At 41.3% G+C, this 26984-nt stretch overlaps 1 protein-coding gene, 1 long non-coding RNA gene and 1 pseudogene across 2 annotated transcripts in view; 1 reads left to right on the top strand and 2 right to left on the bottom strand.

Annotated features, from left to right (window-relative positions):
- The window catches only part of LOC149971809 (uncharacterized), a 51594-nt pseudogene extending 39001 nt beyond the window's left edge, over nt 1-12593 (bottom strand).
- The window catches only part of LOC110505113 (leucine-rich repeat and immunoglobulin-like domain-containing nogo receptor-interacting protein 2), a 406461-nt gene that overhangs the window by 33789 nt on the left and 345688 nt on the right, over nt 1-26984 (top strand). The gene's annotated exons all lie outside the window — the stretch shown is intronic.
- LOC149971808 (uncharacterized) overlaps nt 1-26984 on the bottom strand; it is a 467486-nt gene that overhangs the window by 123449 nt on the left and 317053 nt on the right. The window lies entirely within an intron of this gene.

Genomic DNA, 26984 nt, shown 5'->3' with positions numbered 1-26984 from the left:
TAACAGTCAGCATCTGGTGTGGCCACCAGCTGCATTAAGTACTGCAGTGCATCTTCTCCTCATGGACTGCACCATTTTTGCCAGTTCTTGCTGTGAGATGTTACCCCGCTACTCCACCAATTTATTGCCCTGGCCACATCTTCCATCCTCATGCCTCCAAGTAGCATGCCTAAGGCACGTTCACACAGATGAGCAGGGACCCTGGGCATATTTATTTTGGTGTAATTCAGAGTCAGTAGAAAGGCCTTTTTAATGTCCTAAGTTTTCATAACTGTGACCTTAATTGCCTAAGACACTACTAGCTGTTAGTGTCTTAACGACTGTTCCACAGGTGTACGTTCGGTAACTGTTTATGGTTCATTGAACAAGCATGGGAAACCGTGTTTAAACCCTTTACAATGAAGATGTGTGAAGTTATTTGTATTTTTACAAATTATCTTTGAAAAACAGAGTCCAGAAAAAGGGAGATTTATTTTTTATTAATTTTTTTTGTTTATTTTATTTTAAAATTGTTATACCAAGGATCATTTAGATATATGCTTTTGAATGTTAAGACCACTTAAGGACTCAAAGAAATATACAATTTTTTAAAAAATTATGAAACTTTATAGTATAGTAAAGATCAGGAGACTATTATATACAGTTGACGTTGGAAGTTTACATACACTTAGGTTGGAGTCATTAAAATGTGTTTTTCAACCACTCCACAAATTTCTTGTTAACAAACTATAGTCGGTTAGAATATCTACTTTGTGCTTGACACAAGTTATTTTCCAACAATTGTTTACAGACAGATTATTAAAATAAAAACACACTGTATCACAATTCTAGTGGGTCAGAAGTTTACATACCCTATGTTGACTGAGCCTATAAACAGCTTGGAAAATTCCAGAAAATTATGTCATGGCAGTCACACTTTGCAACTGCACATGGGGACAAAGATCGTACTTTTTGGAGAAATGTCCTCTGGTCTGATGAAACAAAAATAGAACTGTTTGGAAATAATGACCATCATTATGTTTGAAGGAAAAAGGGGGACGCTTGCAAGCCAAAGAACATTATCCCAACCGTGAAGCACGGGGGTGGTAGCATCATGTTGTGGGGGTGCTTTGCTGCAAGATGGACTGTGGATATATTGAGGCAACATCTCAAGACATCAGTCAGGAAGTTAAAGCTTGGTCGCAAATGGGTCTTCCAAATGGACAATGACCCCAAGCATAATTCCGAAGTTGTGGCAAAATGGCTTAAGGACCACAACGTCAAGGTATTGGAGTGGCCATCACAAAACCCTGACCTCAATCCCATATAAAATTTGTTGGCAGAACTGAAAAAGCATGTTCCAAAGTATATTCCAAAATCTCTTTCAAAAGTCAAAAACCTATCATCACTCAAATGCTTACAATACGACGTTCAATGGGGAGCCATTGCAAATATATTATTAATCATGACCCCCATATACCATTGTTTAATAATTCTAGTCTCCTCTTGGGTGGCCACCCAATATCCTTTCCAGCTTGGAGATAGAGGGGAATTCATACTCTCTCTGACATTGTGGACAGTTGCAGCTACGTGCGTTCCAAGACTTACGATCAGCCTGCTTTTCAAAATTGATTTCTTTCCAGCTTCTGCTTTCCGTGCTTATAGAGTACCCTGCGGTTCAGATCTAGTATCTCATCCTATCCACAAAATAATGACAGCAAGGGTAAGGGCATAGTCTCCAAATTATATAGGGTGCATTCATAAATATACTCCAGTATGTCAGAGTGTTCAGATTCAGATCGTTGTCAGATTGTCTGTTCATAAATTCAGAACGTTTCGCTCTCAGGGCGTTCAGAGCGCACACTGGACACTGGCAAAGGAGTAGGGTTGATCCAAGCTTTCTGACTCCACAACTGCAGTCAAGCACCCAAGCTAACTGGATAAAGTTGGCTAGCTTGCTAGCTACTTCCAGACACAAATGAGAGAACACCTCACTCTGACCATTTTACTCACCCTAGCAGAGCTGGATAGGATGAGTTCATGTTATCTAGAGCATTAGTTACTGTTACTGTGCTGCTGGCAATAATTTGTCTGCAAAAGTTATTTCATTGTAAATGTAAAGACATTTTGAAAGAGTATTTTTATCTATAATTTGTTCATGAAATGTGGTTATTTGTTTATTGGGCTACTGTGCTCTGGTATTCTGCACTCTGGTACACAGACAAGAGTGCTCTGAAATCTATGTAGATAGTAGGCTGGACACATTACATTTTTGACAATGTTATTTTCTGACAAAAACTTGTTCACTGCATCCTCCGTGGAGCCCAGTTTGATAATATGACCATATTTCCCAGCTGCTTGCCGTCGTTTTGAAGTAATCGTGAAAAAACAGTCCTTATTTTAGTGCATTTTTAACCCTGCCAGCTCCGATTAGTTCTATCGAGCACCGTGGCACCAACTCGCCTTCCAAATGTTCTATTCTCAGCCTATTATTCAACATCACAATGCCTGCTTCGCTATTGTTGACAATGAGACCTGCTTACGCTGTTTTATAGTTGAAATGTAAAGAACAAAAATAATATTGGAACTCTGCCATCTTACTATTGTTTCCTATGGGGGAAATATAGGCATCACTGTTTATTTAGCCAAATATCTCATAATGTGTATATATATTTTTTTTTCAAGTCGGACGCCATTTCAATCATGAGAATCTCCGCTTTCTAATTATGTAAGCCTGGGCAGCTAGCTCGGTTGTCATCAAATGAGCACCCCAAATTGTTTTCCTATGGACAGTTATGTCGGTCTATTTCGCCAAATATCTGAATGTGTATATATTTTTTTTTTTCAAGTCGGGTGCAACCGGTTTGGAATGGCTAGCTAGTCACTCGCTCTGAGACCTTGAAGTAGTTGTTCTCCTCTGCAAGGGCCGCAGCTTTTGTAGAGCGATGGTTAATGATGCTTCGAGGGTGGCTGTTGTCGTTGTGTAGAGAGGGTCCCTGGTTTGAGTCCAGGTAGGGGCGACGAGAAGGACAGAAGCAAAACTGTTACACTGGCACCATCTCAATCAGGAGATTCTCCAATTTGTAATTATGTAAGTCTGGGCAGCGAGTTTGTTTGTCATCGATTGCTAGACCAGAATATTTCTTACATTTCTCCCTAATTTTTTATTACGCAGACATAAGCACAGTTGACACCATCGAGGTGCGGATGTTTACTTTCTACACAAGTGTGTTTTTGTCCAGTTTCGTCCGACGAACAGATTGTAGTGGTTAAATGAAAAGGGATACATTTTTTATGGAATTCTAAACATCACTCCAGTCAAAACAAGCTCTGCGAACGTTCAATTCCATTCATTTGCTATGGGTTCACGCTCGTGTTCCAGTTTAGCCAACCTTCTTAAGCCGTTTTTCAGCCTTGGGTGAATTTTGACTATTTCCATTGTCCAGCCTATAGATAGCCAGAACGAATTTACGAAAGGACCCGAATGCCCATTGATAAAGCACAACGACTATACCATTTAGCTAAGCTAAGAATGACGAGAATAATCAAGTCAATAAACGTTGGGTAGTTAGATAGCCTATAGTTAATATACAGGCTAATTTGATGTATAACTACTAATGTTAGGTAGCTAGCTAACATACCGGTACATACTGCTGTAATGATATGCTATGTGGTTCGTAAGGACAGTGCAGCTAACAAATTGTCAGCCAACATAACCTATAAGGTAACTTATTTTAACGTTATTACTTTATTACATTGAGTAGCAAGCTACCCCTTGGTCATTAGGGCAAATCTGGTCTGTGATGGGGGGGGGGGGCTATTAGACTATTCTTTAGTAAAGGTTGACTTTAAGGTTGACTTTTTTATTGTTCAGCTAATAGCCCCTCTCCCCAATTTGCAACAAGTTGTTCCCATCTCATTCCTTTCTCTCTTACACGCGTCATCATTCTGCTCCTGTGTGGCTCGATTGTGGGCGTGCTGGCAGGATATGGCAGCATCTTCGGTTGTGTGTCAAGAATTCTTCATACAGTAGCACGTTTGTATGAAGGTGTGGTTATTCACAGGCAAACTGTTATATGCTATTGAGGTACATTTGTGTCTTTTTGTCGAGCGCAAAAAAAAAAAAATTCTTCAGAAAGCAACTTTTTTCCGACACAAAGGAAGTAAATGCGGACACCTATGAAGATGGCATCTCAGGTAAGCAGCACTGGGCTATATTGTTGTGTCCTAAAAACGACATCTGCTGCTTTAGATTGAATGGTCATATCTCAGTTATTGTTTTCATGTGTATAAAAAATAAGCTTTTTCATTATTTTCAGAGAGCGACCTGATCAAGGGATCGAAAATGTAGATATTGCCAGATGTTCACTGTCTGAGGAACAGGCCGTGGAAGCTTTATTGCAGGCAAAAATATCCATAACCAGAGGTAATTAAACTGTTCTGTGTTATTTTTCTCAATCTCTGCCTGTCTAGTTGTACATGGAACCTGTCTCACATGCATTAATTAAAAAACCCTTAAGATGTCAGCTAATAATTTTGAGATTTACACAACATAAACACAGCCTTTTTCACTGGACTACCTGTTGCTATCTATTGCTGCCAAGTCATGATTTCCCTGGGGGTTAGCCTTGCAATAACCAAGTGATGAGACACATAGCCCTCTGTATTTAAATGTTTCAGGTACACTCCGATAGGTGTCTGCGTCACATACAGTATCTTCTATTGACATTATCTGGATTTCAGCATAAAGTACTCTGTAGCCACTTAGTGTGGACACCAGGTGAGACCACACACACACAATAACAGTCTCTCTTCTTCACGTCATCTCTCTCCCCCTTCTCCCCAGATCCTCTAGGCTATATCAGCTGTTTTGGTGAACCCCTCCGGCATCTGAACTAGCTGACACAGAGGACACAGCATGATCATACTTGAGATGTCACTTGGTCGGGTCAACAGGAAGTATTATTAAAGAGATGCTTTACATTGAAATAAAGACAGAGATGTAGTAGTCCCAGAGTGACTGAACATGTTAGAATAAAAAAACAAGGCTAAATCATGCTCTCTCTAACCATCTGTCACTCATCTGGAGGTATGTTTTTATGTGAGAGAGGAAGCCAGTCCCGTCATCGCCATCTCACCCGCTCTTAAGATATCCTTCGGGCAAACTGGGGGCCCAAGGCTGGTTAGGAGACACCGCAATTGTGATGAACTGAGAGAATATTAGGGTAGCACTGTAATTCATTAATCATAAGCTGTCTGCCTCTGTTCTTACCTCTTTCCCTTTCTGTCTTCTACACCTCTCTCCCCACCTCGTCTTTCTTCCTCATTTTATAGTGCACACCATATGTGCATTGAAGTACAGATTGATCTTGTATTTATAATATAATATTACAATTATCATAATGATAATGCATGTATTATGTATTTATAACACCTGGATAATGAACTTCTTTCAATAAAGCGTTTCACATTCTCCACAAGTTGAAACTAAGTATCTTATTGAAATACTATCCTGTGTCCTCAGATTAATGCAGGTGAAGGGAGTTCGATATGCATAGTTTTGTTTTCTGTATACTGTATACGAATTTCAAATCAAGCATGTTTCTTGTCTATTGCATAGTTACAATGTGTAATCATTGATGTCCCAGTAGCTGGAGTGGTAAACACTGTTGAAGTGTATAATTGTAATACATACATGCAGACACAGCATCATTCAAATAACGGAGTTTGATATGACTGAAAAATAATGTCTCAGAGATTCATACCTGAACCACACCTTTTTTTCCCAAGGAAGAGTGCATGATCAGTGAATATATTCAATGTGCAGGCGACATTGTGGGAATCTCATGTGTGGTAATAACTACAGTACATATATCTAGGACTTGCATCCTTGGCACAATAAAGTGTTTATATTCTACTCCGTCCCTCTCCTCGCCCCTAATTGGGCCCTTCTGCACACATCGACAACAGCCACCCTCGTTACCCCTCGCTCCACAAAAGCTTTTGATGTTCCCCTTGCACCAATGTGTCGGAGGAAACACCGTGCACCTGGCAACCTTGGTTAGCGCGCACTGCGCCTGGCTCACCACAGGAGTCACTGGTGTGCGATGAGACAAGGACATCCCTACCGGCCAAGCCCTCCCTAACCCGGACAACACTTGGCCAATTGTGCGTTGCCCCACAGACCTCCCGGTCGCGGCTAGAGCCTGGGCACGAACCCAGAGGTTCTGATGACCACTGCGCCACCCTCTGCGCCACTTCAAATTCTTATTTTCAATGAAGGCAGTTGAACAGTTCAGTGGCAGAACGACAGACCAGCTCGGAGATATGAACTTGCAACCTTTCGGTTACTAGTCCAACGCTCTAACCACTAGGCTACCCTGCCGCCCCTAATGCCATTCAAACTTGAAGTTGATACAACAACTATGATAGTTGCGGATCATAGATAGGTTCTGAACTAATATTCATACCATACGTTTTAGGGTCCATACACAGATCGGCTACATACTGTAGCAAGCTACACATCCATAGGCATACAGTTATTTCTATCCTCCACTACACAATAAGCCAGTAAATAGTTAGCTATGTTACTACAGCTGCATTGCAAGGCAAGCTTACACAATTGTACATTCAATTTGCAGTAAATGCTTTAGCTAGCTAGATTCCTTCATCCACTCTTTCACAAGATGACAGCCTAGTTTGCTGGTTTTCTCAGGAGTCGCTATAACATTAAACAACACAAATTACAAATTAATTCTCCCAACACTAGCTAGCTGACTAATGCTAGCTAGTCAGATAACTTACTAAATAGCAATTTACATAAATTTACTTTATGACATAAAAATATAAACAAACATTTGTCTATACGTTAACTAACATATTCCTCTCACTTGTATATTTTGTCAGCCATCTTCACCAGGGACAGGTGGCTTGCGTCAAAATCCATCATCGGAACCATTCTATATGATTGGTCATATAAAAATCTTGGGACCCAAATGCGTAATGAGTGCTCTCACTCCTCCTTGTGGTTGTCTGGAGCAATGAAGCCATGACACTGAGTACCTCTCAGTCCCACGGTGCAAGCTTGCAACTTTTAAAGGAGGAACCACTGTACAGAAATTTTGCACAGCCATTGATGAAGTGGGATAACCTTCCACAGGCCACAATCAACAGCCTGATCAATTCTATGCGAAGGAGATGTGTTGTGCTACATGAGGTAAATGGTGGTCACACCAGATACTGACTGGATTTCTGATCCACGCCCCTACCTTTTTTAAAGGTATTTTTTATTTTCATTTTACCTTTATTTAACCAGGTAGGCTAGTTGAGAACAAGTTCTCATTTGCAACTGTGACCTGGCCAAGATAAAGCGTAGCAATTCGGCACATACAACAACACAGAGTTACACATGGAATAAACTAAACATATTGTCAATAATACAGTAGAACAAAAGAAAACAAAAAGTCTATATATAGTGAGTGCAAATGAGGTTAGTTAAGGAAATAAATAGGCCATGGTGGCGAAGTAATTACAATATAGCAATTAAACACTTGAATGGTAGATCGGCAGAAGATGAATGTGCAGGTAGAGATACTCGGGTGCAAAGGAGCAAAATAAATAAATAAATAAATACCAGTATGGGGATGAGGTAGATAGATAGATGGGCTGTTTACAGATAGGCTATGTACAGGTGCAGTGATCTGTAAACTGCTCTGAAAGCTAGTGAGGGAGATGTGAGTCTCCAGCTTCAGAGATTTTGGCAATTCGTTCCAGTCATGGGCAGCAGAGAACTGGAAGGAAAGATGACCAAAGGAGGAATTGGTTTTGGGGGTGACCAGAGAGATATACCTGCTGGAGCGCGTGCTACGAGTGGGTGCTGCTATGGTGACCAGTGAGCTGAGATAAGGCGGGGCTTTACCTAGCAGAGACTTGTAGATAACCTGTGGGCAGTGGGTTTGGCGACGAGTATGAAGCGAGGGCCACCCAACGAGAGCGTACAGGTCGCAATGGTGGGTAGTGTATGGGGCTTTGGTGACAAAACGGATGGCACTGTGATAGACTGCATCGAGTTTGTTGAGTAGAGTGTTGGAGGCTATTTTATAGATGACATCACCGAAGTCGAGGATCGGTAGGATGGTCAGTTTTACGAGGGTATGTTTGGCAGCATGAGTGAAGGATGCTTTGTTGCGATATAGGAAGCCGATTCTAGATTACATTTTGGATTGGAGATGCTTAATGTGAGTCTAGAAGGAGAGTTTACAGTCTAACCAGACACCCAGGTATTTGTAGTTGTCCACATATTCTAAGTCAGAGCCATCCAGAGTAGTGATGCTGGACGGGCGAGCAGGTGAGAAACCAAGGCTGTCGAGTCTGCCAATAAGAATGTTGTGATTGACAGAGTCGAAAGCCTTGGCCAGGTCGATGAATACGGCTGCACAGTAATGTCGCTTATCGATGGTGGTTATGATATCGTTTAGAACCTTGAGCGTGGCTGAGGTGCACCCATGACCAGCTCTGAAACCAGATTACACAGCGGAGAAGTTATGGTGGGATTCGAAATGGTCAGTAATCTGTTTGTTAACTTGGCTTTCGAAGACCTTAGAAAGACAGGGTAGGATAGATATAGGTCTGTAGCAGTTTGCATCTAGAGTGTCACCCCCTTTGAAGAGGGGGATGACCGCGGCAGCTTTCCAATCTTTGGGAATCTCAGACGATATGAAAGAGCGGTTGAACAGGCTAGTAATAGGGGTTACAACAATTTTGGCAGATCATTTTAGAAAGAGAGGGTCCAGATTGTCTAGCCCGGCTGATTTGTAGGGGTCCAGATTTTGCAGCTCTTTCAGAACATCGGCTATCTGGATTTGGGTAAAGGAGAAATGGTGGGGGCTTTGGCGGGTTACCGTGGAGGGTGCCGGGCAGTTGACCGGGGTAGGGGTAGCCATGTGGAAAGCATGGCCAGCCATAGAGAAATGCTTATTGAAACTCTCAATTATAGTGGATTTATCAGTGGTGACAGTGTTTCTTAGCCTCAGAGCATTGTGCAGCTGGGAGGAGGTGCTCTTATTCTCCATGGACTTTAGTGTCCCAGAACTTTTTTGAGTTAGTACTACAGGGTGCAAATTTCTGTTTGAAAAAGCTTGCCTTAGCTTTTCTAATTGCCTGTGTATATTTGTTCCTAACTTCCCTGAAAAGTTGCATATCACGGGGGCTATTCGATGCTAATGCGGAACGCCACATCTGTGACCAACATATGCATATATCTGTATTCCCAGTCTTGTGAAATCCATAGATTAGGGCCTAATTTAATTATTTAAATTGACTGATGTCCTTATACGATCTGTAACTCAGTAACATCTTTGAATTTGTTGCTTGTTGCGTTTATTATTTTGTTCAGTTTAATTACAAGTATATCCTATGAAACTACATTGTTCTTACATAGCCTTTGAGCCAGGTCATGACAGGGTGTGCCGTCTTACAATTGTTGTTACCAGGTCCTAGCCTATTTATCAACCCTGGTATCGGCACCTTGTAGTTGAGGGTGTAGCGAAATGTTTGTGGGAGCTAGAAGCAGAGCTGCCATATCTGTCGGCGCCATCTTCTTCTGTAAGATCAGATTTTGGTTCAAGTTATTAACATGGTAATTCACAGGTCACTTTCAACCATGTAATTACAAAACAGTAGTAACACACTGGAACAAGACAATGTGTAATAACATATGTAGTTACACATGTGGAATAACCTTCAGCAAGTAAATATGTAATGACACATTCCTTGTTCCAATTGTCTAATAACTGATTCTGCAACAACCCTATTACCATGTGATTAAATTGTGAAACCTATTTAACTACTTACAATGTTGTAAGCACAATTATTACTGTGTTAGTTACAAAGTAATAGAGGCAACTAAATGTAAAGTGTTAGTGATTAAAACTCGTAATTCCGCTAACAAATTGGTAACGGAAATTCCCCAAAAATCAGTAACGGAATTATTGCAACGGAATTGGTTACAATGGAGAGTCATAATAGTCACAAACCACAGTTGGGACACCTGCTACTCCCTTCCACTCGCATACTGTTATCTTCAGGTCATTATTGTTTTATTTTGTCTTTCCGTTGTCTTGTAGTCAAACCAAGAGTGTTAAAACAGTCTGAGTCTAGACAACCCCTCCCCCTCTCTCCCTCTCTGCGTCTATCTCTCACTCTCCAGTTAATATCACCTCCCCAGCCCTTTCCATTTACTGTAACCAGCATCCTCACCCACTGAGCACCGACCGACACCGGACACCAATGGACATTGAAAAGTAGTAGAAATTTGGCCAGTCCACCCTGGCCTTGACTTTAAAGGGACACTTCACAGTTAGACACTAATTGGGGGTGTTTTTCCAGTCTCCTTACATAAATATGAGTGATGAGAGGTGTTGCAGACATAATTATACACCATAGCAAGCTAGCTAACAAGCTAGAAACACACAAAAACATTGTTTAGAAAGTTGCTTTTAGTTGCCTGGTTTGATAGATTGACATATACTCAATTCATTTATAAACGGGTGGATTTAATGGTGTTAAAATGCACTAGTGCAGCCTGTAGTTTTTGTGTTTATGCTTTTTCAGAACGACAACAACAAGTTTGATGTCGGATGGCAATAGAATGTTCATGATGATGTGACAACTGTCGATAGATGTAGTATAAACCAGCCTTTAGTATTCAAATCTTTGGTTGTTTACTACATGGCCTCATATGTGAATCCTTAAAGAGATGGTTGGGGCTGAGACTTAAGTGGGTGTGAACCATGGGTGTAGACAAAGAAGAGCTCTCCAGTAGGTTTAACAAAACATTCAAGGGCCATTTTCTCAAAAGTGAGGTTTCAAGTTTATAAACTTTCAAAGCAGAATTACTTTCCCATTGTTCACATTGTTTTCCAATAAAATAAAATAAATACATTTAAAATGTTGATAAATAGGATCGAATTGAGCCAGTCAGTCACATTTAAAAACATTAATTGAAATATTTCCAAACGTAATGAGAAGGATCATGAAAAGGTAGGAAATGGAATGAAAGACAGGACCTGAAGACCTGGAGATCCTGAAAATGTAGTGATGTTATACTCAGTCTTATTCAAAATGTGTTGTGGCCTCTTGATTTTTCAGGCCGCATGAAGGAGAACAACTGAAGAAGATGGCTGTGTCTCTGGTTGAGTTGGGTGGTTCCTCGTTCAGGTTGCTTCTTTGGTCCTGAGAATAGCTCGTTGCTAGCAACACATATAATAGGTGTGATACTGAGACAGAGAAGATGCCCGCTACAGGTGCACAATGGTGGATGTAGAGGCATTACAGCAGAGAGGGCTACGGTGGTGTGTTTCAAGAGACCCTGGATTTACCACTGTCCTGCCAGCTGTCCTGCCAGGTACCACAACGTCAAGTTCTCATGTTTTCCTGGGAGATGCAGCTTTCCCCCTACATAGAAGCTCATGTGCCCTTATCCAGGTATGTTGATTATATAAAGTTTTCTTTTCTGTTATTATTTCCCTTGTTACTGCATACATGTACGCACCTCTGTATGAGAAGTTCCATGTTATCAATGCTTTTGGATTATGTTTCATGGAAAATGGTATGGTGTTTTTGTTTACCAAATATTTATCTGACATTCTCTTGTTATCTGTCATTCACAGGTGTCAATAAAGAGAGAGTCAGAGAATTCATTCGGCATCATGGCTGCAAGGGTGAGGATTCTTGATGGACGCAAAGACTCAGTTCTTTGTGTGCACTGTGAACCAGTAGAGTTTTAAACGTGTTAATAAAATTCAAACCTGATTCTGAGACATCTCAGTGTGAAGTAATTTATATTACATTGAACTACACCACAAGTAGAAGAACGCCTGTATAGTCTGTGAAACACAGCTGTTCTGTATGTTGTCAGCAGTTGATTCAAATATGGTTCAAATATAATGCATTGAAATACTTTTGTATTGAGAAATGTCAACAGAGCTTTTTCAGCAGACAAATAAACGTTTATTCTTGCTTCTGAAAGTAAACCACAATACAAAAGTGTCTGCTGAGAACAGACATGTAAACAAGTGTCAATGGAATAAAAATGCGTGTCAAATATTTCTGAACAATAGTACACAGTGTCTGCTATGAACAGACATGTCAACAAAAAAAAGGATCAAATATAAATAGTGTAGATACAAATATATATGGGAAATATAAATTTTTAGGAACGATATTAAAATAGTGCCTTATAAACAGACACGTACATAACAACTGTTTATGCAATAAAAATGTACGTTTCTCGTGACTCCTGAGATGTCTGAACAACAGAACAAATTAATAATTTCACTGTGGTCCATGTCCTCTTCTTGAAGTCATGCACAAACTCATGCAGCTGGTCATCGAATTCCTCCTGGAGTTTTGGCGAGAGTTGATCCATGAAATCAGCAACAGGTGCTAGGACCCTGTGGAGAGGATGAGAAGAGGGGGGAAACTATGAGTGTCTGGAGAACAGTGTGCATGGTGAGGAGAGGAGGGAAAAAGGACCTCAGAACAGAAGAAATGTATATATTTGTATTTATTTACCTCTGTGACAAGCTGCTGGCACAGTACATGACGTTCTCCATATCTTCTTAGGGATATGTCTCCAATCATTTGCAATGCCTTTGCGAGTGATGTGTCAAGGACAGAGTCTGCGGCTTTTTTCTCCCTTCTCACACCCCTGCTACGACTTCTGCTGCTCTGTGGCGTCGGTGAGGAGCAAGCTAGTGGAGTAGGTCTTAGAGGTGGTCCCAGGATAGAGCTTCCCAGGTCCTGCATGAAGATTGTTTCTAATTCTGCACTGCAACTCAGTGTGGGAAATGGGCTGGGGGCTAATCACCAGTCAGTACTGGGGGCAGAGGTAATGCTTGGGGCCGATGAGAGATGATTTTTGATCAAAAGTTGTAAAGATCTCTACTTTAGTTGGTTGGCTTGCTTTCCAAGAAACCAGTATGCTGCTTGGCTAGCTAGCCACTAGCCAGGCAAGTAACTAGCGCTAGCCGGTTAGCTATTGTTTCCAAAAAATGGCTACTCTTTTTGTCAACTACAATAGAAAATACAACAACATAACCCATCCTTTGGGGAAGACGGAATGTTGCTTTCTGTCTTCCCATGCTTCACTTGCCAACAAGTCAGCAGCAACATTTCTGGAGTAGCCTTTCTACTGGTATCTCCACTCCACTGCTTGGTTTTTCATGCTCAACAGCTTCCCGTGTGTAAAAAGAACAGTTCACCAACCAAAGGACATCCAGCCAACTTGACACAACTGTGGGGAGCATTGGAGTCAACATGGGCCAGCATCCATGTGGAATGCTTTCGAACACCTTGAGTCCATGCCCTGAAGAATGTAGGTTGTTCTGAGGGCAAAAGGCGGGAGGGGGGAACTCAGTATTAGGAAGGTGTTCCTAATGTTTAGTATACTCAGAGTAGACAGTAAAAGGATGTTCAACATTGTTCAACATATGACATTAAAACGACACGTCTCTACACATATGTACATGAGCTAGCAATATCTATACTGCAATGTAGTTGTGAGCATACTAGGTATTCTGATATTATACTACAACATACATCTTACTGAATGTGGATATTGTGTTGGCTGAATATTCCAGGCAGGGTCCTGAAGAAGCTTGTCTTGTGTTGGGCAATTGCAGCTGGTCTGGCAGAACTTAATGAGCTCTATGACCTTGGAGTCATAGACTATACCCCTTTGCCAAAGCCAGCCCCATGCAGTCTTTTCCTTTTGTGAGTCAGAGGATGTTGAGCTTGATCTTGTTCCCGGCTGAAAGCTTTCATCCAATGGGTCTATACTGTACTATCTGTACTACTAAAGCTGGTGTCAAGATCATCATCAGAAGCAGGATTAGTCTGTAGGACACGCACTAGTCTGTGATTAGCTATCACATTTCAAGTATGACCCAGATGCAGACAGTGTTGATGAAACAACATTTTATTTCTAATACAAGGGCCAGCAAACGACAGGTCAAAGGCAGGCAGGGGTCAGAAATCTAGAGAAGTTGCAAGGGGTCCAGAACGGCAGGCAGTCTCAGGGTCAGGGCAGGCAGGGGAAAAATATCCAGTGAGGTGGGAAAAGGTATAGAACGGCAGGCAGGCTCAGGGTCAGGGTCAGGGCAGACAGAAGGGTCAAAACCGGGAAGGACTAGGAAACTGGAGCAAGAAACAGACAGGAGCAGAGGAACAAACGTGGGTAGGTTTCACAAACAAAACAAACTGTTAACAGACAAACAGAGAACACAGGTATAAATACACAGGGAATAATGGGGAAGATAGGCAACACCTGGAGGGGGGTGGAGACAAGCACAAAGGCAGGTGAAACAGATCAGAGTGTAACATTAGCCAACATTTTACTACTTTGTCCCCATCAGTACACACTCAAACAAGGTACTATATCCACCCATCCCCCTCGTGTCAATAGATGCATACTGCCAATCATGCATACTAACCTTCACACACAATACCCACCCCCAACAGACACCAATCATTCATCCACACCATCCCCTTCTTACTAATAACACTGTTTTTCGGACTCTGATGGGATCGGACAACTGGAGACACATCAACAGGGGTGGTAGTCCTGAAATCAGTATGAATTCTGGATATTGTGGTTTGCTTACAACCAGGAAATGTAGATGGCATGTTTCTACAGGTGAGATGCAAAAACTCGATTTTTATGAGACATATTATATATTAATGGACATATACAGTGAAAGAGCAGCAATGAAATTTCCCTTCAATGTCCACTGAGGGACCGGACTGGACCAAATCTGAACCTATCCTAGACATATGTTTCACAAGTTTGGATAGTACAGTGAGTAGAGCACAGTAGATTACAGTCCAATGCAATACAGTTGTACAGTACAATACAGTACAGTGCAGTAAAGAAAAGTACATTGTACTGTGCTGAACTATACTCTACTGTGCTGGACTCTACAGTACTCTACTGCACTGTAAACAACTCTACTCTGCTGTGCTGTAATGTCCAAATATGAGGAGAATTACATTCATATCCATAATTATGCATTGGCTGTATTACAGATCAGCGACCCATAATGTAATTCTGTTAATTGCGTTACCGGGTCTAAAAACATATCACTCACTGTAGTTTGATAACCCCCCCCCCCCCCCCCCGAAAGATATGTAACAGAGTTTTGTGGTAACATGGGTACATAAAAACCAGAGGGAGATGTTACAGTTCTTCCGTTACAAAAGCTGGCGTCTGTACAGTTCTTCCAGTAATTATTATTTATATTTATTTAAAATCGTTGGAATTTGTTAAAGCTACAATATGTAATGTTTTGGGTGACCCGACCAAATTCACATAGCGTTATAGATCTGTAATTCGCACTGAAAGCAAGTCTACGAAATGGTAGATCTTGTCTATGTGCGCTGTTTCTATGTTTCACATTAAGTTTTGTTTTTGCGTCTTTTACTTTCGGTTTTGTACACCAGCTTCAAACAGCTCAAAATACAACATTTTAGATTATTGAAAATGTATTTCAATGCAGAATAGATGGTACAGTGATTCTCGATACACTGAGTGCTTGTTTTGCCACATAAACTGAAATGGTAACACTTTACTTGACACCTAGCATCATTAGGCCTTAGCCCCTGCCATGTCTTTAAGGATTCACATGTGAGGCCATGTTCTAAACAGAGGGAGTAGTAGTGTAGTTCACATGTTCGTGAAATAGTAAACATCCAAAGATTAAGACTAAAAAGTGGTAAATGTAGTAGCCTCCAATAAGGAAAAACTGCAGATAAAAATACATTATATTTAGTCTTTGGCCTATATCCTAATCTGACTTTGGTGCAGGTCATGTTGTTCTTCACATTACTGTCTCTTGCTCTGGTAAACACATGCACAAAATACAGAAGGTGTAAACGGTAGCTAGCTGATAATCCCAACTCATACTACTACCAGTACAAACATTGTCATATCTGTAGTATGAATATGCATGTAGCTAGGGCTAATCAAATTCAACTTTTGGTGGTGTATTTAATGTACATTTGAAGTTGGAAGTTTACATACACTTAGGTTAGAGTGAATGAAATGTGTTTTTCAACCACTCCACAAATTTCTTGTTAACAAACTGTAGTTTTGGCAAGTCGGTTTGGACATCTACTTTGTGTATGACACAAGTAATTATTCCAACAATTGTTTACAGACAAATGATTTAACTTAAAATTCACTGTATCACAATTCCAGTGGGTCAGAAGTTTACATACACTAAGTTGACTGTGCCTTTAAACAGCTTGGGAAATTCCAGAAAATTATATCATGGCTTTAGAAGCTTCTGATTGGCCAATTGACATGATTTGAGTCAATTGGAGGTGTACCTGTGGTTGTATTTCAAGGCCTACCTTCAAACTCAGCCTCTTTGCTTGACTTCATGGGAAAATCAAAGAAATCAGCCAAGACCTCAGAAAAAGAATTGTAGACCTCCACAAGTCTGGTTCATCCTTAGGAGCAATTTCCAAACGCATGAAGGTACCACGTTCATCTGTACAAACAATAGTACCCAAGTATAAACACCATGGGACCATGGGACCACGCAGCCGTCATACCCCACAGGACGGAGACGCGTTCTGTATGCTAGAAATTAACGTACTTTGGTGCGAAAAGTGCAAATCAATCCCAGAACAACAGCAAAGGACCTTGTGAAGATGCTGGAGGAAAACAGGTTAAAAAAAAGTATCTATATCCATAGTAAAATGAGACCTATATCGACATAACCTGAAAGGCCGCTCAGCAAAGAAGAAGCCACTGCTCCAAAACCGCCATAAAAAAGCCAGACTACGGTTTGCAGTTGCACATGGGGACAAAGATCGTACTTTTTGGAGAAATGTCCTCTGTTCGGATGAAACAAAAGTAGAACTGTTTGACCATCATTATGTTTGGAGGAAAAAGGGGGAGGAGTGCAAGCCGAAGAACACCATCCCAATCGTGAAGCACGGGGGTGGTAGCATCATGTTGTGGGGGTGCTTTGCTGCAGGAGGGACTGGTCCACTTCACACAATAGATGGCATCATGAGGTAGATAATTATTTTGATATTTTGAAGCAATGTCTCAAATTAGTCTTCCACATGGACAATGACCCCAAGCATACTTCCAAAGTTGTGGCAAAATGGCTTAAGGACGTCAAGGTATAGGAGTGGCCATCACAAAGCCCTGATCTCAATCATATAGAACATTTGTGGGCAGAACTGAAAAAGCGTGTGTGAGCAAGGAGGCCTACAAACCTGGCTCGGTTACACCAGCTCTGTGAGGAGGAGTGGGTCAACATTCACCCAACTTATCGTGGGAAGCTTGTGCAAGGCTACCTGAAACATTTGACCCAAGTTAGACAATTTAAAGACAATGCAACCAAATACCTATTGAGTGTATGTAAACTTCTGACCCACTGGGAATGTGATGAAATAAATAAAAGCTGAACTAAATAATTCTCTCTACTATTATTCTGACATTTCACATTCTTAAAATAAAGTGGTGATCCTAACTGACCTAAGACAGGGACTTTTTACTAGGATTAAATGTCAGGAACTGTGAAAAACAGAGTTTAAATGTATTTGGCTAAGGTGTATGTAAACTTCCAACTTCAACTTTATCTCAATTAATAAATTAAAATTAGGCCCAAATGAAAACTCTGTCAACATCTGTTGAACTTATTTGGTCTTTCACAATAGCTGATGTAACAATTCTCATTCCTTACAATGGGATAAAATATAAGGTAATCAATGTGCTTGTGTCAGCAAGAACACTATTGTTATTATTCATACATCTTCTATTATTTCTAGTCTTCCCAGTTTTGCAGATGCAACTACTTGTTTTTTGACAGATGTATTCAGAATGCTTTAAACGTTCAATGTACATTCAAAACTTGACAACTTGGTTTGAAGTACTAAAAGTACAAAACAAGATATGCGTGGCATTTCAATAGCCTTTTCTAATTGTTTTTATGACTACAACATTGTCCAGGACATAGCTTAAACCTCTTCGATGTAAAGTCCCTTATTTAGGGGAATTGTATCATTTCTGGACCATTTACCGACAATTTTGCTCTGTGAATGGCGCAACATCAATTGCTTTGTACTCAGCTGAAGAGAGGAGCCTCTGTCTTCAGCTGCTGATGCCCCGGAAGAAATGAGATGGACAATGTGAAATCTGACACCTCATTTGAATAGGGAGTGACACATCACATTTTCTGGCCTGTCCAGACAAGGGTTTGATTTTCTCTGGCTGAGCAACGGAGCCCCATGTGGGAGACAACATATTAAAGAGGGCAGCCTGTGAATGCAGTGATATCGGTCTTGTTGTGGTATTCTTAGACAGATTTCCATATTTATTCTTATACAGACTCTCAACATGAAAAAATACTAAAATAATTTCAAAGAAACAAGACCCCTTTCTCTTGGTCACAGAGGGACAAAATCACTTTGTAATGATTCGGCAGGCATTTGAATGGCATCTACTGTATGTGTCACTCAGAGGTACGCTGTGCTCTGTCGTCAATGATATGAAAATGTGCCAATTTTGTACTGTCACTAAATATAATATTTATTTTACAGTTATAAGGAAGGTACAGTCTTACGATTAGTCATTTTATAATTGTTGCTGTATTAAGATAGCATTTCAATAACTTCAAGCTGCATTCCACCACTTTTGTTGAATAGAAACATCATATATAAGATTTTCCTCATATTTTTTATTATATACTTGACCTTATGTCCTCAAAAGTGAGTTTTCATAACTACCAGAAAGGTGCATTTAAAATATTTATTAGAGTAGGCTGCACTACTAGTTATTGTTTCATGATAAATAATTACTATTTAGGCGGAAATGTTCGGTTATGTCTAACCGGTTAAACTAGTAGTTGCTGGCAAAACTATTGAAATTTGCCTCAAGTACTGTATCTTGTTTTGTACTTTTAGTACGTTAAACTAAGTTGTCAAGTTTTGAATGTTCATTCAACATTCAAAGCATATTAAATACACCTGACTTGTGATTTTACTTTATTTTCAACCTGGTCCCAGGAAGATTAGCATAGCAGGAAGATTGGAATGCTGTGAACCAAGAGGTTGTGAGTTCAAATCCTAGTTGAGGACTTGTTAAATAATAATTACTGTATAAATGCATAATGGTATCAAATATGTGAGTTGAAAAAAGTTTATTTTAAAAGCACTGTTTGTGTGGGGCTGTCCCTAACCTTCTCACCATACAGTAAGGGAGGGAGACTTCTCTCCCTCTCTACCGCACCTGCTGTCTTGAACTCTCGGCTATGAATGCTCGGCTATGAAAAGCCAACTGACATATACTCCTGCAGTGCTGACATGTTGCTCCCTCTTCAACCACTGTGATTATTATTTGACGGTGCTGATCATCTATTAACATTGTAACATCTTAAAGAACGATCTGGCCTTAATGGCCATGTGCTCGAATAATCTTCACCCAGCACAGCCAGAAAAGCACTGGCCACCCCTCAGAGCCTGGTTCCTCCCTAGGTTCCTGCCTTTCTAGGGACTTTTTCCTAGCCACCATGATTCTACATCTGCATTGCTTGCGCTTTGGTGTTTTAGGATGGGCTTTCTGTGTAAGCACTTTATGACATATTCTGATTTAAAAAGGGCCCTATAATGTTTTTGTTATTGAATTTGATTGATAAATGGATCAGGGGTTCACCAATCAGGGCCCTGATGCACTCGGCAACAGTAACAAGGGGTGGTGTGTAAAGAAACAAGCAATTTTGGGGGGGATAGAATTTGTTTGGGACCATCAGGCGACGCCCTAAAAACGTCTCTAGTGATGTCCCCATAAACAAATTGGGAAACTAGACAAAAACCTCCAGGGGATGGACCATGACAGAACATCATATGTTTGAACGTGATTGGACGTTAACCATCAGAAAACCTGGATACATAAATTTTCTTGCAACGTCCAATAAAACGTGTCTAGAGAACATGGCAAATTCTGGGTATGTTCTGCATGATATTAGAAACGGTTCTCCTAACTCTTATTAACATCAAAACATGAAAAATAGGTTCTCAGAAGGTTTTTTGCTAACAAAGATTGTTCCCATAACTAGACAAAAAACTGGACACTAAACGTCAGGGGAACATTACAGGTAACAAAAATATTCTCTGTCCCTAGAATTGTTAGTTGGGAATAGAAAAGAAGGCAATCATTTTTACTAAACATTGAGTCCTCCAGGCCGCTGATTAGCCACCTTGGGGGTCCTATACTCCTCGTTCCAGTCTTGGACTGGAACGAGTGGGTATACGCACTCAATCATATAAACAGCCCGTACATGTCTGGGGTACAGGAACAACAGACCCTATCCAATTAGACAAGCTTCAGGGCTGTGGCTCAATAAACGCCTACTGTTGGATTGGAAAGCAGTTACACAGAGTAGCCTAATGGGTTGTTGAGAATGAGTGATCATGAGGCTGGTTGTCTTTGACAGGTGGGATCCAGTGAACCTACCGTGGATTGGAAACAGACCTCCTTCTTCTTGATCCATGGAAACGACATTGAGCCTGAGTCCTTGAGGTTACGAGACAACACCATCAAGGTCCAGGAGAGCCCCCTTTACATGCAGCTTGAACGACAATGCTTTATTGCCTTGTCACATACATGTTTGGTTGGTCAATATCTCTCTTGACTGCATGAGTAAACCCTATTAAAGCTGTGTATTACATGAAGGATGCATGGATGGAGTGCTCTTGCTAGTTGCTACTTTCCCCCAATGTAGGGGGAGAGGATGAAGCCGGGCAGACATGAGCTGGAGGGGAAATATGTTGGTGGACTCCCTCTGAACACAACATCTGTCGCCCCCCTTTCCACGTGATTCAGGATTTGGGCGCCGCGTCGAAAGCACGATGCCAGAATGTTGGCGGTTGGCAGGCCAGTTAGCAAACAAACTCCAACTCTCTCTACCCCATCTGGTCATTTATGGAACAGTAGTAGAGAATTTGCTCTGCGGTTACGCAGCATTGGACAATGGAATGGGATGCTATAGATGTTGGGGATGGTCATGTATTATGTTAGCTACAGTTCCTTGGGCACCAAAACTCGATGAAAACATTTTGTGCCTCCCCTCCCTTTCCCTACTCTCTCTTACATCACCGCTGTTTCTCAGTAGACAGACTGACTGCAGTATAAGTATACTGGAAAACAGACGGATCATTAACAGCCCTAATTCAATACTGGCCATCATCAAGCATCTGCTCTCGCTGTCCATGTGCTGTAGCACGTGTTGCCTGTTTTTTTTTTATCAGGGAAGTCACAAGGGGATATTGATGGTAAATTGGGTTTATGGGTAACCAAGCCTTGCTGTAGAGGTTGGGGCTCTTTGTGTCACTGGTCTCAACCCGGCTAGGGAGTGTTATATCCGGGTTTCAGCTCTCCTGACTTTGGAAGACGGGCAACTCTCTCCTCGGTTTCACAACACAGTCATCCTACACCTGCAGCAAATCAATAGTAGGATGCCAGCACAGGCTTCCATAGAGGATAAGCTCACCCCCGTTGTAATGGATTGCAACTGGGAACGTGGGAGTAGCATTGCAAGCAGGTTGACAGTTTGACAGCTACCTCAGGATAGCGAAGGGATAGGAAATGGAGTCAACTCTGTTTGTAATTCTTACACTAGACTGCAGCATGCAGATACATAATTTTTGTTTTGGGGGGGGGGGGGGGGGTTGCGAAGCATTCAGCGAAAATTCTTTGTGTGCGCTTCAAAAAATGATATAATGAAAGAAGCCAATTTTAACCTAGCAGTATAAATTATGAATCAAAATGCAGTGAAGGGGTTTCTAAAAGGAAGACAGGCAGAATGTTCTTTCAGTATAGGATCTTGTAGAGGGGATTTGAAAAATAATGAGAAATCAGGTCCATGCAGAAGACCCTAATCCTTTTATTAAACAAAAACTATTTTTGATTTAATCATTGAAGCATTAGACAACAAATTTCCCCAATCTTATGATCACACCGCCCCACTGCAAAATGACTTGACAAATGACTCCAGTTACGTTTACTTTTTTATTTGTTCGTTTTTTTTGTTGCTGAAACGTGTCTGTACATGAACGAGCCCAGAGAGATTACTAACGCGGTCTAAGGTGACGGCAAATCACTAAACATGCCAATATGGGAGCCATTGTTTTCTTATCCACTCATTCCCCCTGCATATAAACATGGTTTGCTATGCTGGAGGGTTGAAGGGGAGTTGGCATGGATGTTAAGAGGTGGCAGAAGGCTCCGGTTGGTGACATAATCTTCCCTTGGCAGTGCCCGCCTGGGAGGCCTGGCCACGTGCTTAGCACCAGGTTCATTCTCACTGCCACTGTAGCTTTGCATTCCATAAATAACAAGGGGCAGACGGTGGGTAGAGAATGGAGACATTGTGACAAAGGGGTTGAGAGCCTGAATAAGAAACCGACTGTTGTCACAAAGACAAAAAAGAGACGCTTGGTGATTTGTTTCAGAGAACAGAAGCAGATTGTGGATGAATTGTAGCATGACATTGGGAGAACAAAAATGGCAAACACTGCAGAACAGAGATAAGACACACCGTGGAAAGGTATGGAGGGGAAAAAGGCAAAATAGTTTTTCCCCCTGAATAACATCTTTGTTATATATGTTTCCATGCGAGACATTGCTAAACGTCGAGATTATTGCTGTTCTGTCGTTGATTATTGTGCAAACATTAACCAGTGATGGCAACACCGGAACTTTCTGGTTTTAACATCGACACTGAATCTAAAACAGCACCGTAACGTGTAATGCAAATTTTTCACAATATCACACTGTTGGAGACTATTTGACTTGAGCCCTTTTTAGATGGACAATGAGTGTTTATACTTGCATAATCAATTATTATTAGTAATACTTTATTATTTATTTATTTTTATTTCAACTTTATTTAACCAGGTAGGCCAGGTGAGAACAAGTTCTCATTTACAACTGCAACCTGGCCAAGATAAAGCAAAGCAGTGCGACAAAAACAACAACACAGAGTTACACATAAACAAACGTACAGTCAATAACACAATAGAAAAATGTAAAGTGTGTAAAAACGTAGAAGAGTAGGGAGGTAGGCAATAAATAGGCCATAGAGGCGAAATAATTACAATTTAGCATGAACCTTTCTAGCGCAGGGTTTCCTGCGAATAAAATCATCTTTGATGCTAAAATGGAGAAAGCATATTTTCTCAACTGTCTGAGCAGTTGACCTCATTGTCTTCATAGTGCTTGTATAAAATAGTTCATTCCCAGCACTCAATCTGCTCATAAAAAGCCTAATATGTTTACATTCAACCTTAAAGTGTTTGTCTCATTACTATTTACAGTAATTGCACTACATATGGCCTAAATCAGGGTCATAAAGCTCTTACAGGATCATATAAGGACATCTTTGCTCCTTAGTCTTCTTCATGCTCTATGACACATGGTCTTCGGCCATCCTCTTTACCTTATTACATGTAGTGGTCACTCGGACCACGGCAGAAAGTACAAGGGGAGCATATTAACAGCTGCAGCATTCTGCACGGTGGAATGCACCACTGCTTAAAGTTAATGTTTTATTCAAGGACATGTACCAGTACAAGTTTAGACACACCTACTCATTCAAGGGCTTTCCTTTATTTTTACTATTTTCTACATTGTAGAATAATAGGGAAGACATCAACATTATGAAATAACACATGGAATCATGTAGTAATCAAACAAGTGTTAAACAAATCAAGATATATTATTAATTTTACATTCTTCAAAGTAGCCAGTCTTTGCCTTGCTGATAGCTTTACACACTCTTGGCATTCTCTCAACCAGCTTCACCTGGAATACTTTTCCAACAGTCTTGAAGGACTCTACGGTCCAACTCATCCCAAACCATCTCAATTTGGTTGAGGTCGGGTGATTGTGGAGGCCAAGTCACCTGATGCAGCACTCCATTATCCTTCTTGGGCAAATAGCCCTTACACAGCTTGGAGGTGTGTATTAGGTCATTTTCCTGTTGAAAACAAATGATACTCCCACTAAGTGCAAACCAGATGGGATGGCTTATCACTGCAGAATGCTGGGGTAGCCATGCTGGTTAAGTGAACCTTGAATTCTAAATAAATCACTGATAGTGTCACCAGAAAGGCACCCACACACCATCACACTTCCTCCTCCATGCTTCACGGTGGGCACCACACATGCAGAGATCATCCGTTCACCTACTCTGCGTCTCATAAAGACACAATGGTTGGAACCAAAAATCTCAAATTTGGACTCATCAGACCAAAGGACAGATTTCCACCGTCTAATGTCCATTGCTCGTGTTTCTTGGCCCAAGCAAGTCTCTTGTTCTTATTTATGTACTTTAGTAGTGGTTTCTTTGCAGCAATTCAAGCATGAAGGCCTGATGCACGCAGTCTCCTCTGAACAGTAGATGTTGAGATGTGTCTGTTACTTGAACTCTGTGAAGCATTTATTTGGGCTGCCATTTCTAAGGTGCAATTAACTCTTATGAACTTATCCTCTGCAGCAGAGGAACTTCTGGGTCTTCTTTTCCTGTGGTGGTCCTCATGAGAGTAATTTTCATCATAGCACTTGATGGTTTTTGTGACTGCACTTGAAGAAAATGTCAAAGTTCTTGAAATGTTACGAATTGACTGACCTTCATGTCTTAAAGTAATGATGGACTGTCATTTCTCTTTGCTTATTTGAGCTTATTTGAGCTGTTCTTGCCATAATATAGACTTGGACTTTTACTAAATAGGGCTATCTTCTGTTTACCACCCCTACCCTGTCACAAAACAATTGATTGGCTCAAATGCATTAAGAAGGAAAGAAATTCCACAAATGACACTTTTAACAAGTCACACATGTTAATTGAAATGCATTCCAGGTGACTACTTCATGAAGCTGGTTGAGAGAATGCCACTGAGTAATGGTGCTGACAGATAGAGCTGCCGTGCTTATTTCTTACATTATTTGCCTGGGAAATATTTAGTGTTATTATGTACAGTCGGGAATAACTTTTGGATATCAGGGCGGAGATAACTCACCAGCATTACCAGCATTATGAATAGGAATACGACTTTCCCTAACCGGATCCTTTGTTATATCCCCCAGGACAATTGACAGGACAATTGATCTGATCTGATCCCAGAGCCTGTTCCAAAACTGTGGTCTTTGAGTTCAACTCATTAGGCGCGTACACCATCCACCGCTTCTGAGTATATTACTCGCTAATGTTCAGTCTCTGGATAATAAAGTTGAGGAGCTCAGGGCAAGGATTTCCTTCAGAGAGACATCAGGGATTATAACATACTAGGTTTGATGGAAACATGGCTCTCTCGGGATATACTGTCTGAGTCCGTTCAGCCAGTTGGGTTCTCAGTTCATCGCGCAGGAGAAAATATCTCTCCTGAAAGAAGAAGGGCGGGGGTGTATGTTTCATGATTAATTACTCATGGTTTGATTTTGATAACATACAGGAACTCAAGTCCTTTTGTTCATCCAACCTAGAATACCTCACAATCAAATACCGACCGTATTACCTCCCAAGAGAATTCTCTTCGGTTATAGTCACAGCCGTGTATATTCCCCGTCAAGCCGATACCACAACAGCCTTCAAATAACTTAACTGGAATTTATGCAAATTGGAAAGCAAATATCCTGAGGCCGCATTCATTGTAGCTGGTCATTTTTACAAAGCAAATTTTAGAAAAACATTAGCAAAGTTTTATCAACACATTGACTGTAGTACTCACGCTGCTAAAACACTTGACCACTATTGGAGATGTTGTACACACCGTGACTATTAAAACCTACCCTAACCAGAAACAGTGGATAGATGGCAACATCAGCACAAAACTGAAAGCGCGAGCCATGGCATTTAACCATGGCAAGGTGACTGGGAATATGGCCGAATACGAAGAGTGCAGTTATTCCCTCCATAAGGAAATCAAACAGGCAAAATGTCAGTATAGATACAAAGTGGAGTCGCAATTCAACGTCTCAGACACGAGACGTGGGTGGCAGGGTCTACAGACAATCACGGACTACAAAGGGAAAACCAGCCTTGCTTCTGGACAAGCTAAACATCTTATTCACCAGCTTTGAGGATAACACAGCACCTCCGATGCGGCCCGCTACAAAGGAATGTGGGCTCTCCTTCTCTGTGGCCGACTTGAGTAAGATATTTGAGCGTGTTAACCCTCGCAGGTAGGAAACAACACCTCCACTTTGATGATCCTCACTGGGGCATTACATTGATGCGTGCTCAGCCCCCTCCTGTACTGCCTGTTCAACCATGACTGAGTGGCCACCCACGCCTCCAACTCAATCATTACGTTTGCAGACGACACAACGGTAGTAGGCCTGATTACCAACAATGACGAAACAGGCTACAGGGAGGAGGTGATGGCCCTGGGAGTGTGATGCCAGGAAAATAACCTCTCACCCAACATCAATAAAACAAAGGAGCTGATCGTGGACTTCAGGAAACAACATCAACGGGACAGCAGTAGAGAAGTTGGAAAGCTTCAAGTTGGCATACACATCACTGACAAACTGATGTTCCATCCACACAGACAGTGTGGTGAAAAACGCACACCAGCGCCTCTTCAACCTCAGGAGGCTGAGGAAATGTGGCGTGGCACCTTAAACCCTCACAAACGTTTATGGATGCACAATTGAGAGCATCCTGTTGGGCTGTATCACCACCTGGTACTGCAACTGCACTGCCCGCAACCACAGGGCTCTCCAGAGGGTGGTGTGGTCTGCCCGAAGCATCATCAGGGGCAAACTACCTGCCCTCCAGGCCACCCACAGCACCCGATGTCACAGGAAGGCCAAAAAGATCATCAAGGACAACAACCACCCGAGCCACTGCCCGTTTATATGGTAAGAGTTAGACAGTAGACGGCAAACAAACAGGAAGCCCACATTCCTTTGTGGCGGCAGGGTAGCCTAG

The sequence above is a fragment of the Oncorhynchus mykiss genome, chromosome 25, assembly GCF_057628025.1.
Source record: "Oncorhynchus mykiss isolate SJ-2025 chromosome 25, ASM5762802v1, whole genome shotgun sequence".
NCBI lineage: Eukaryota > Metazoa > Chordata > Actinopteri > Salmoniformes > Salmonidae > Oncorhynchus > Oncorhynchus mykiss.
The sequence above is the reverse complement of the archived record's forward strand: the minus strand, read 5'-3'. Positions and strand labels throughout refer to the sequence as shown.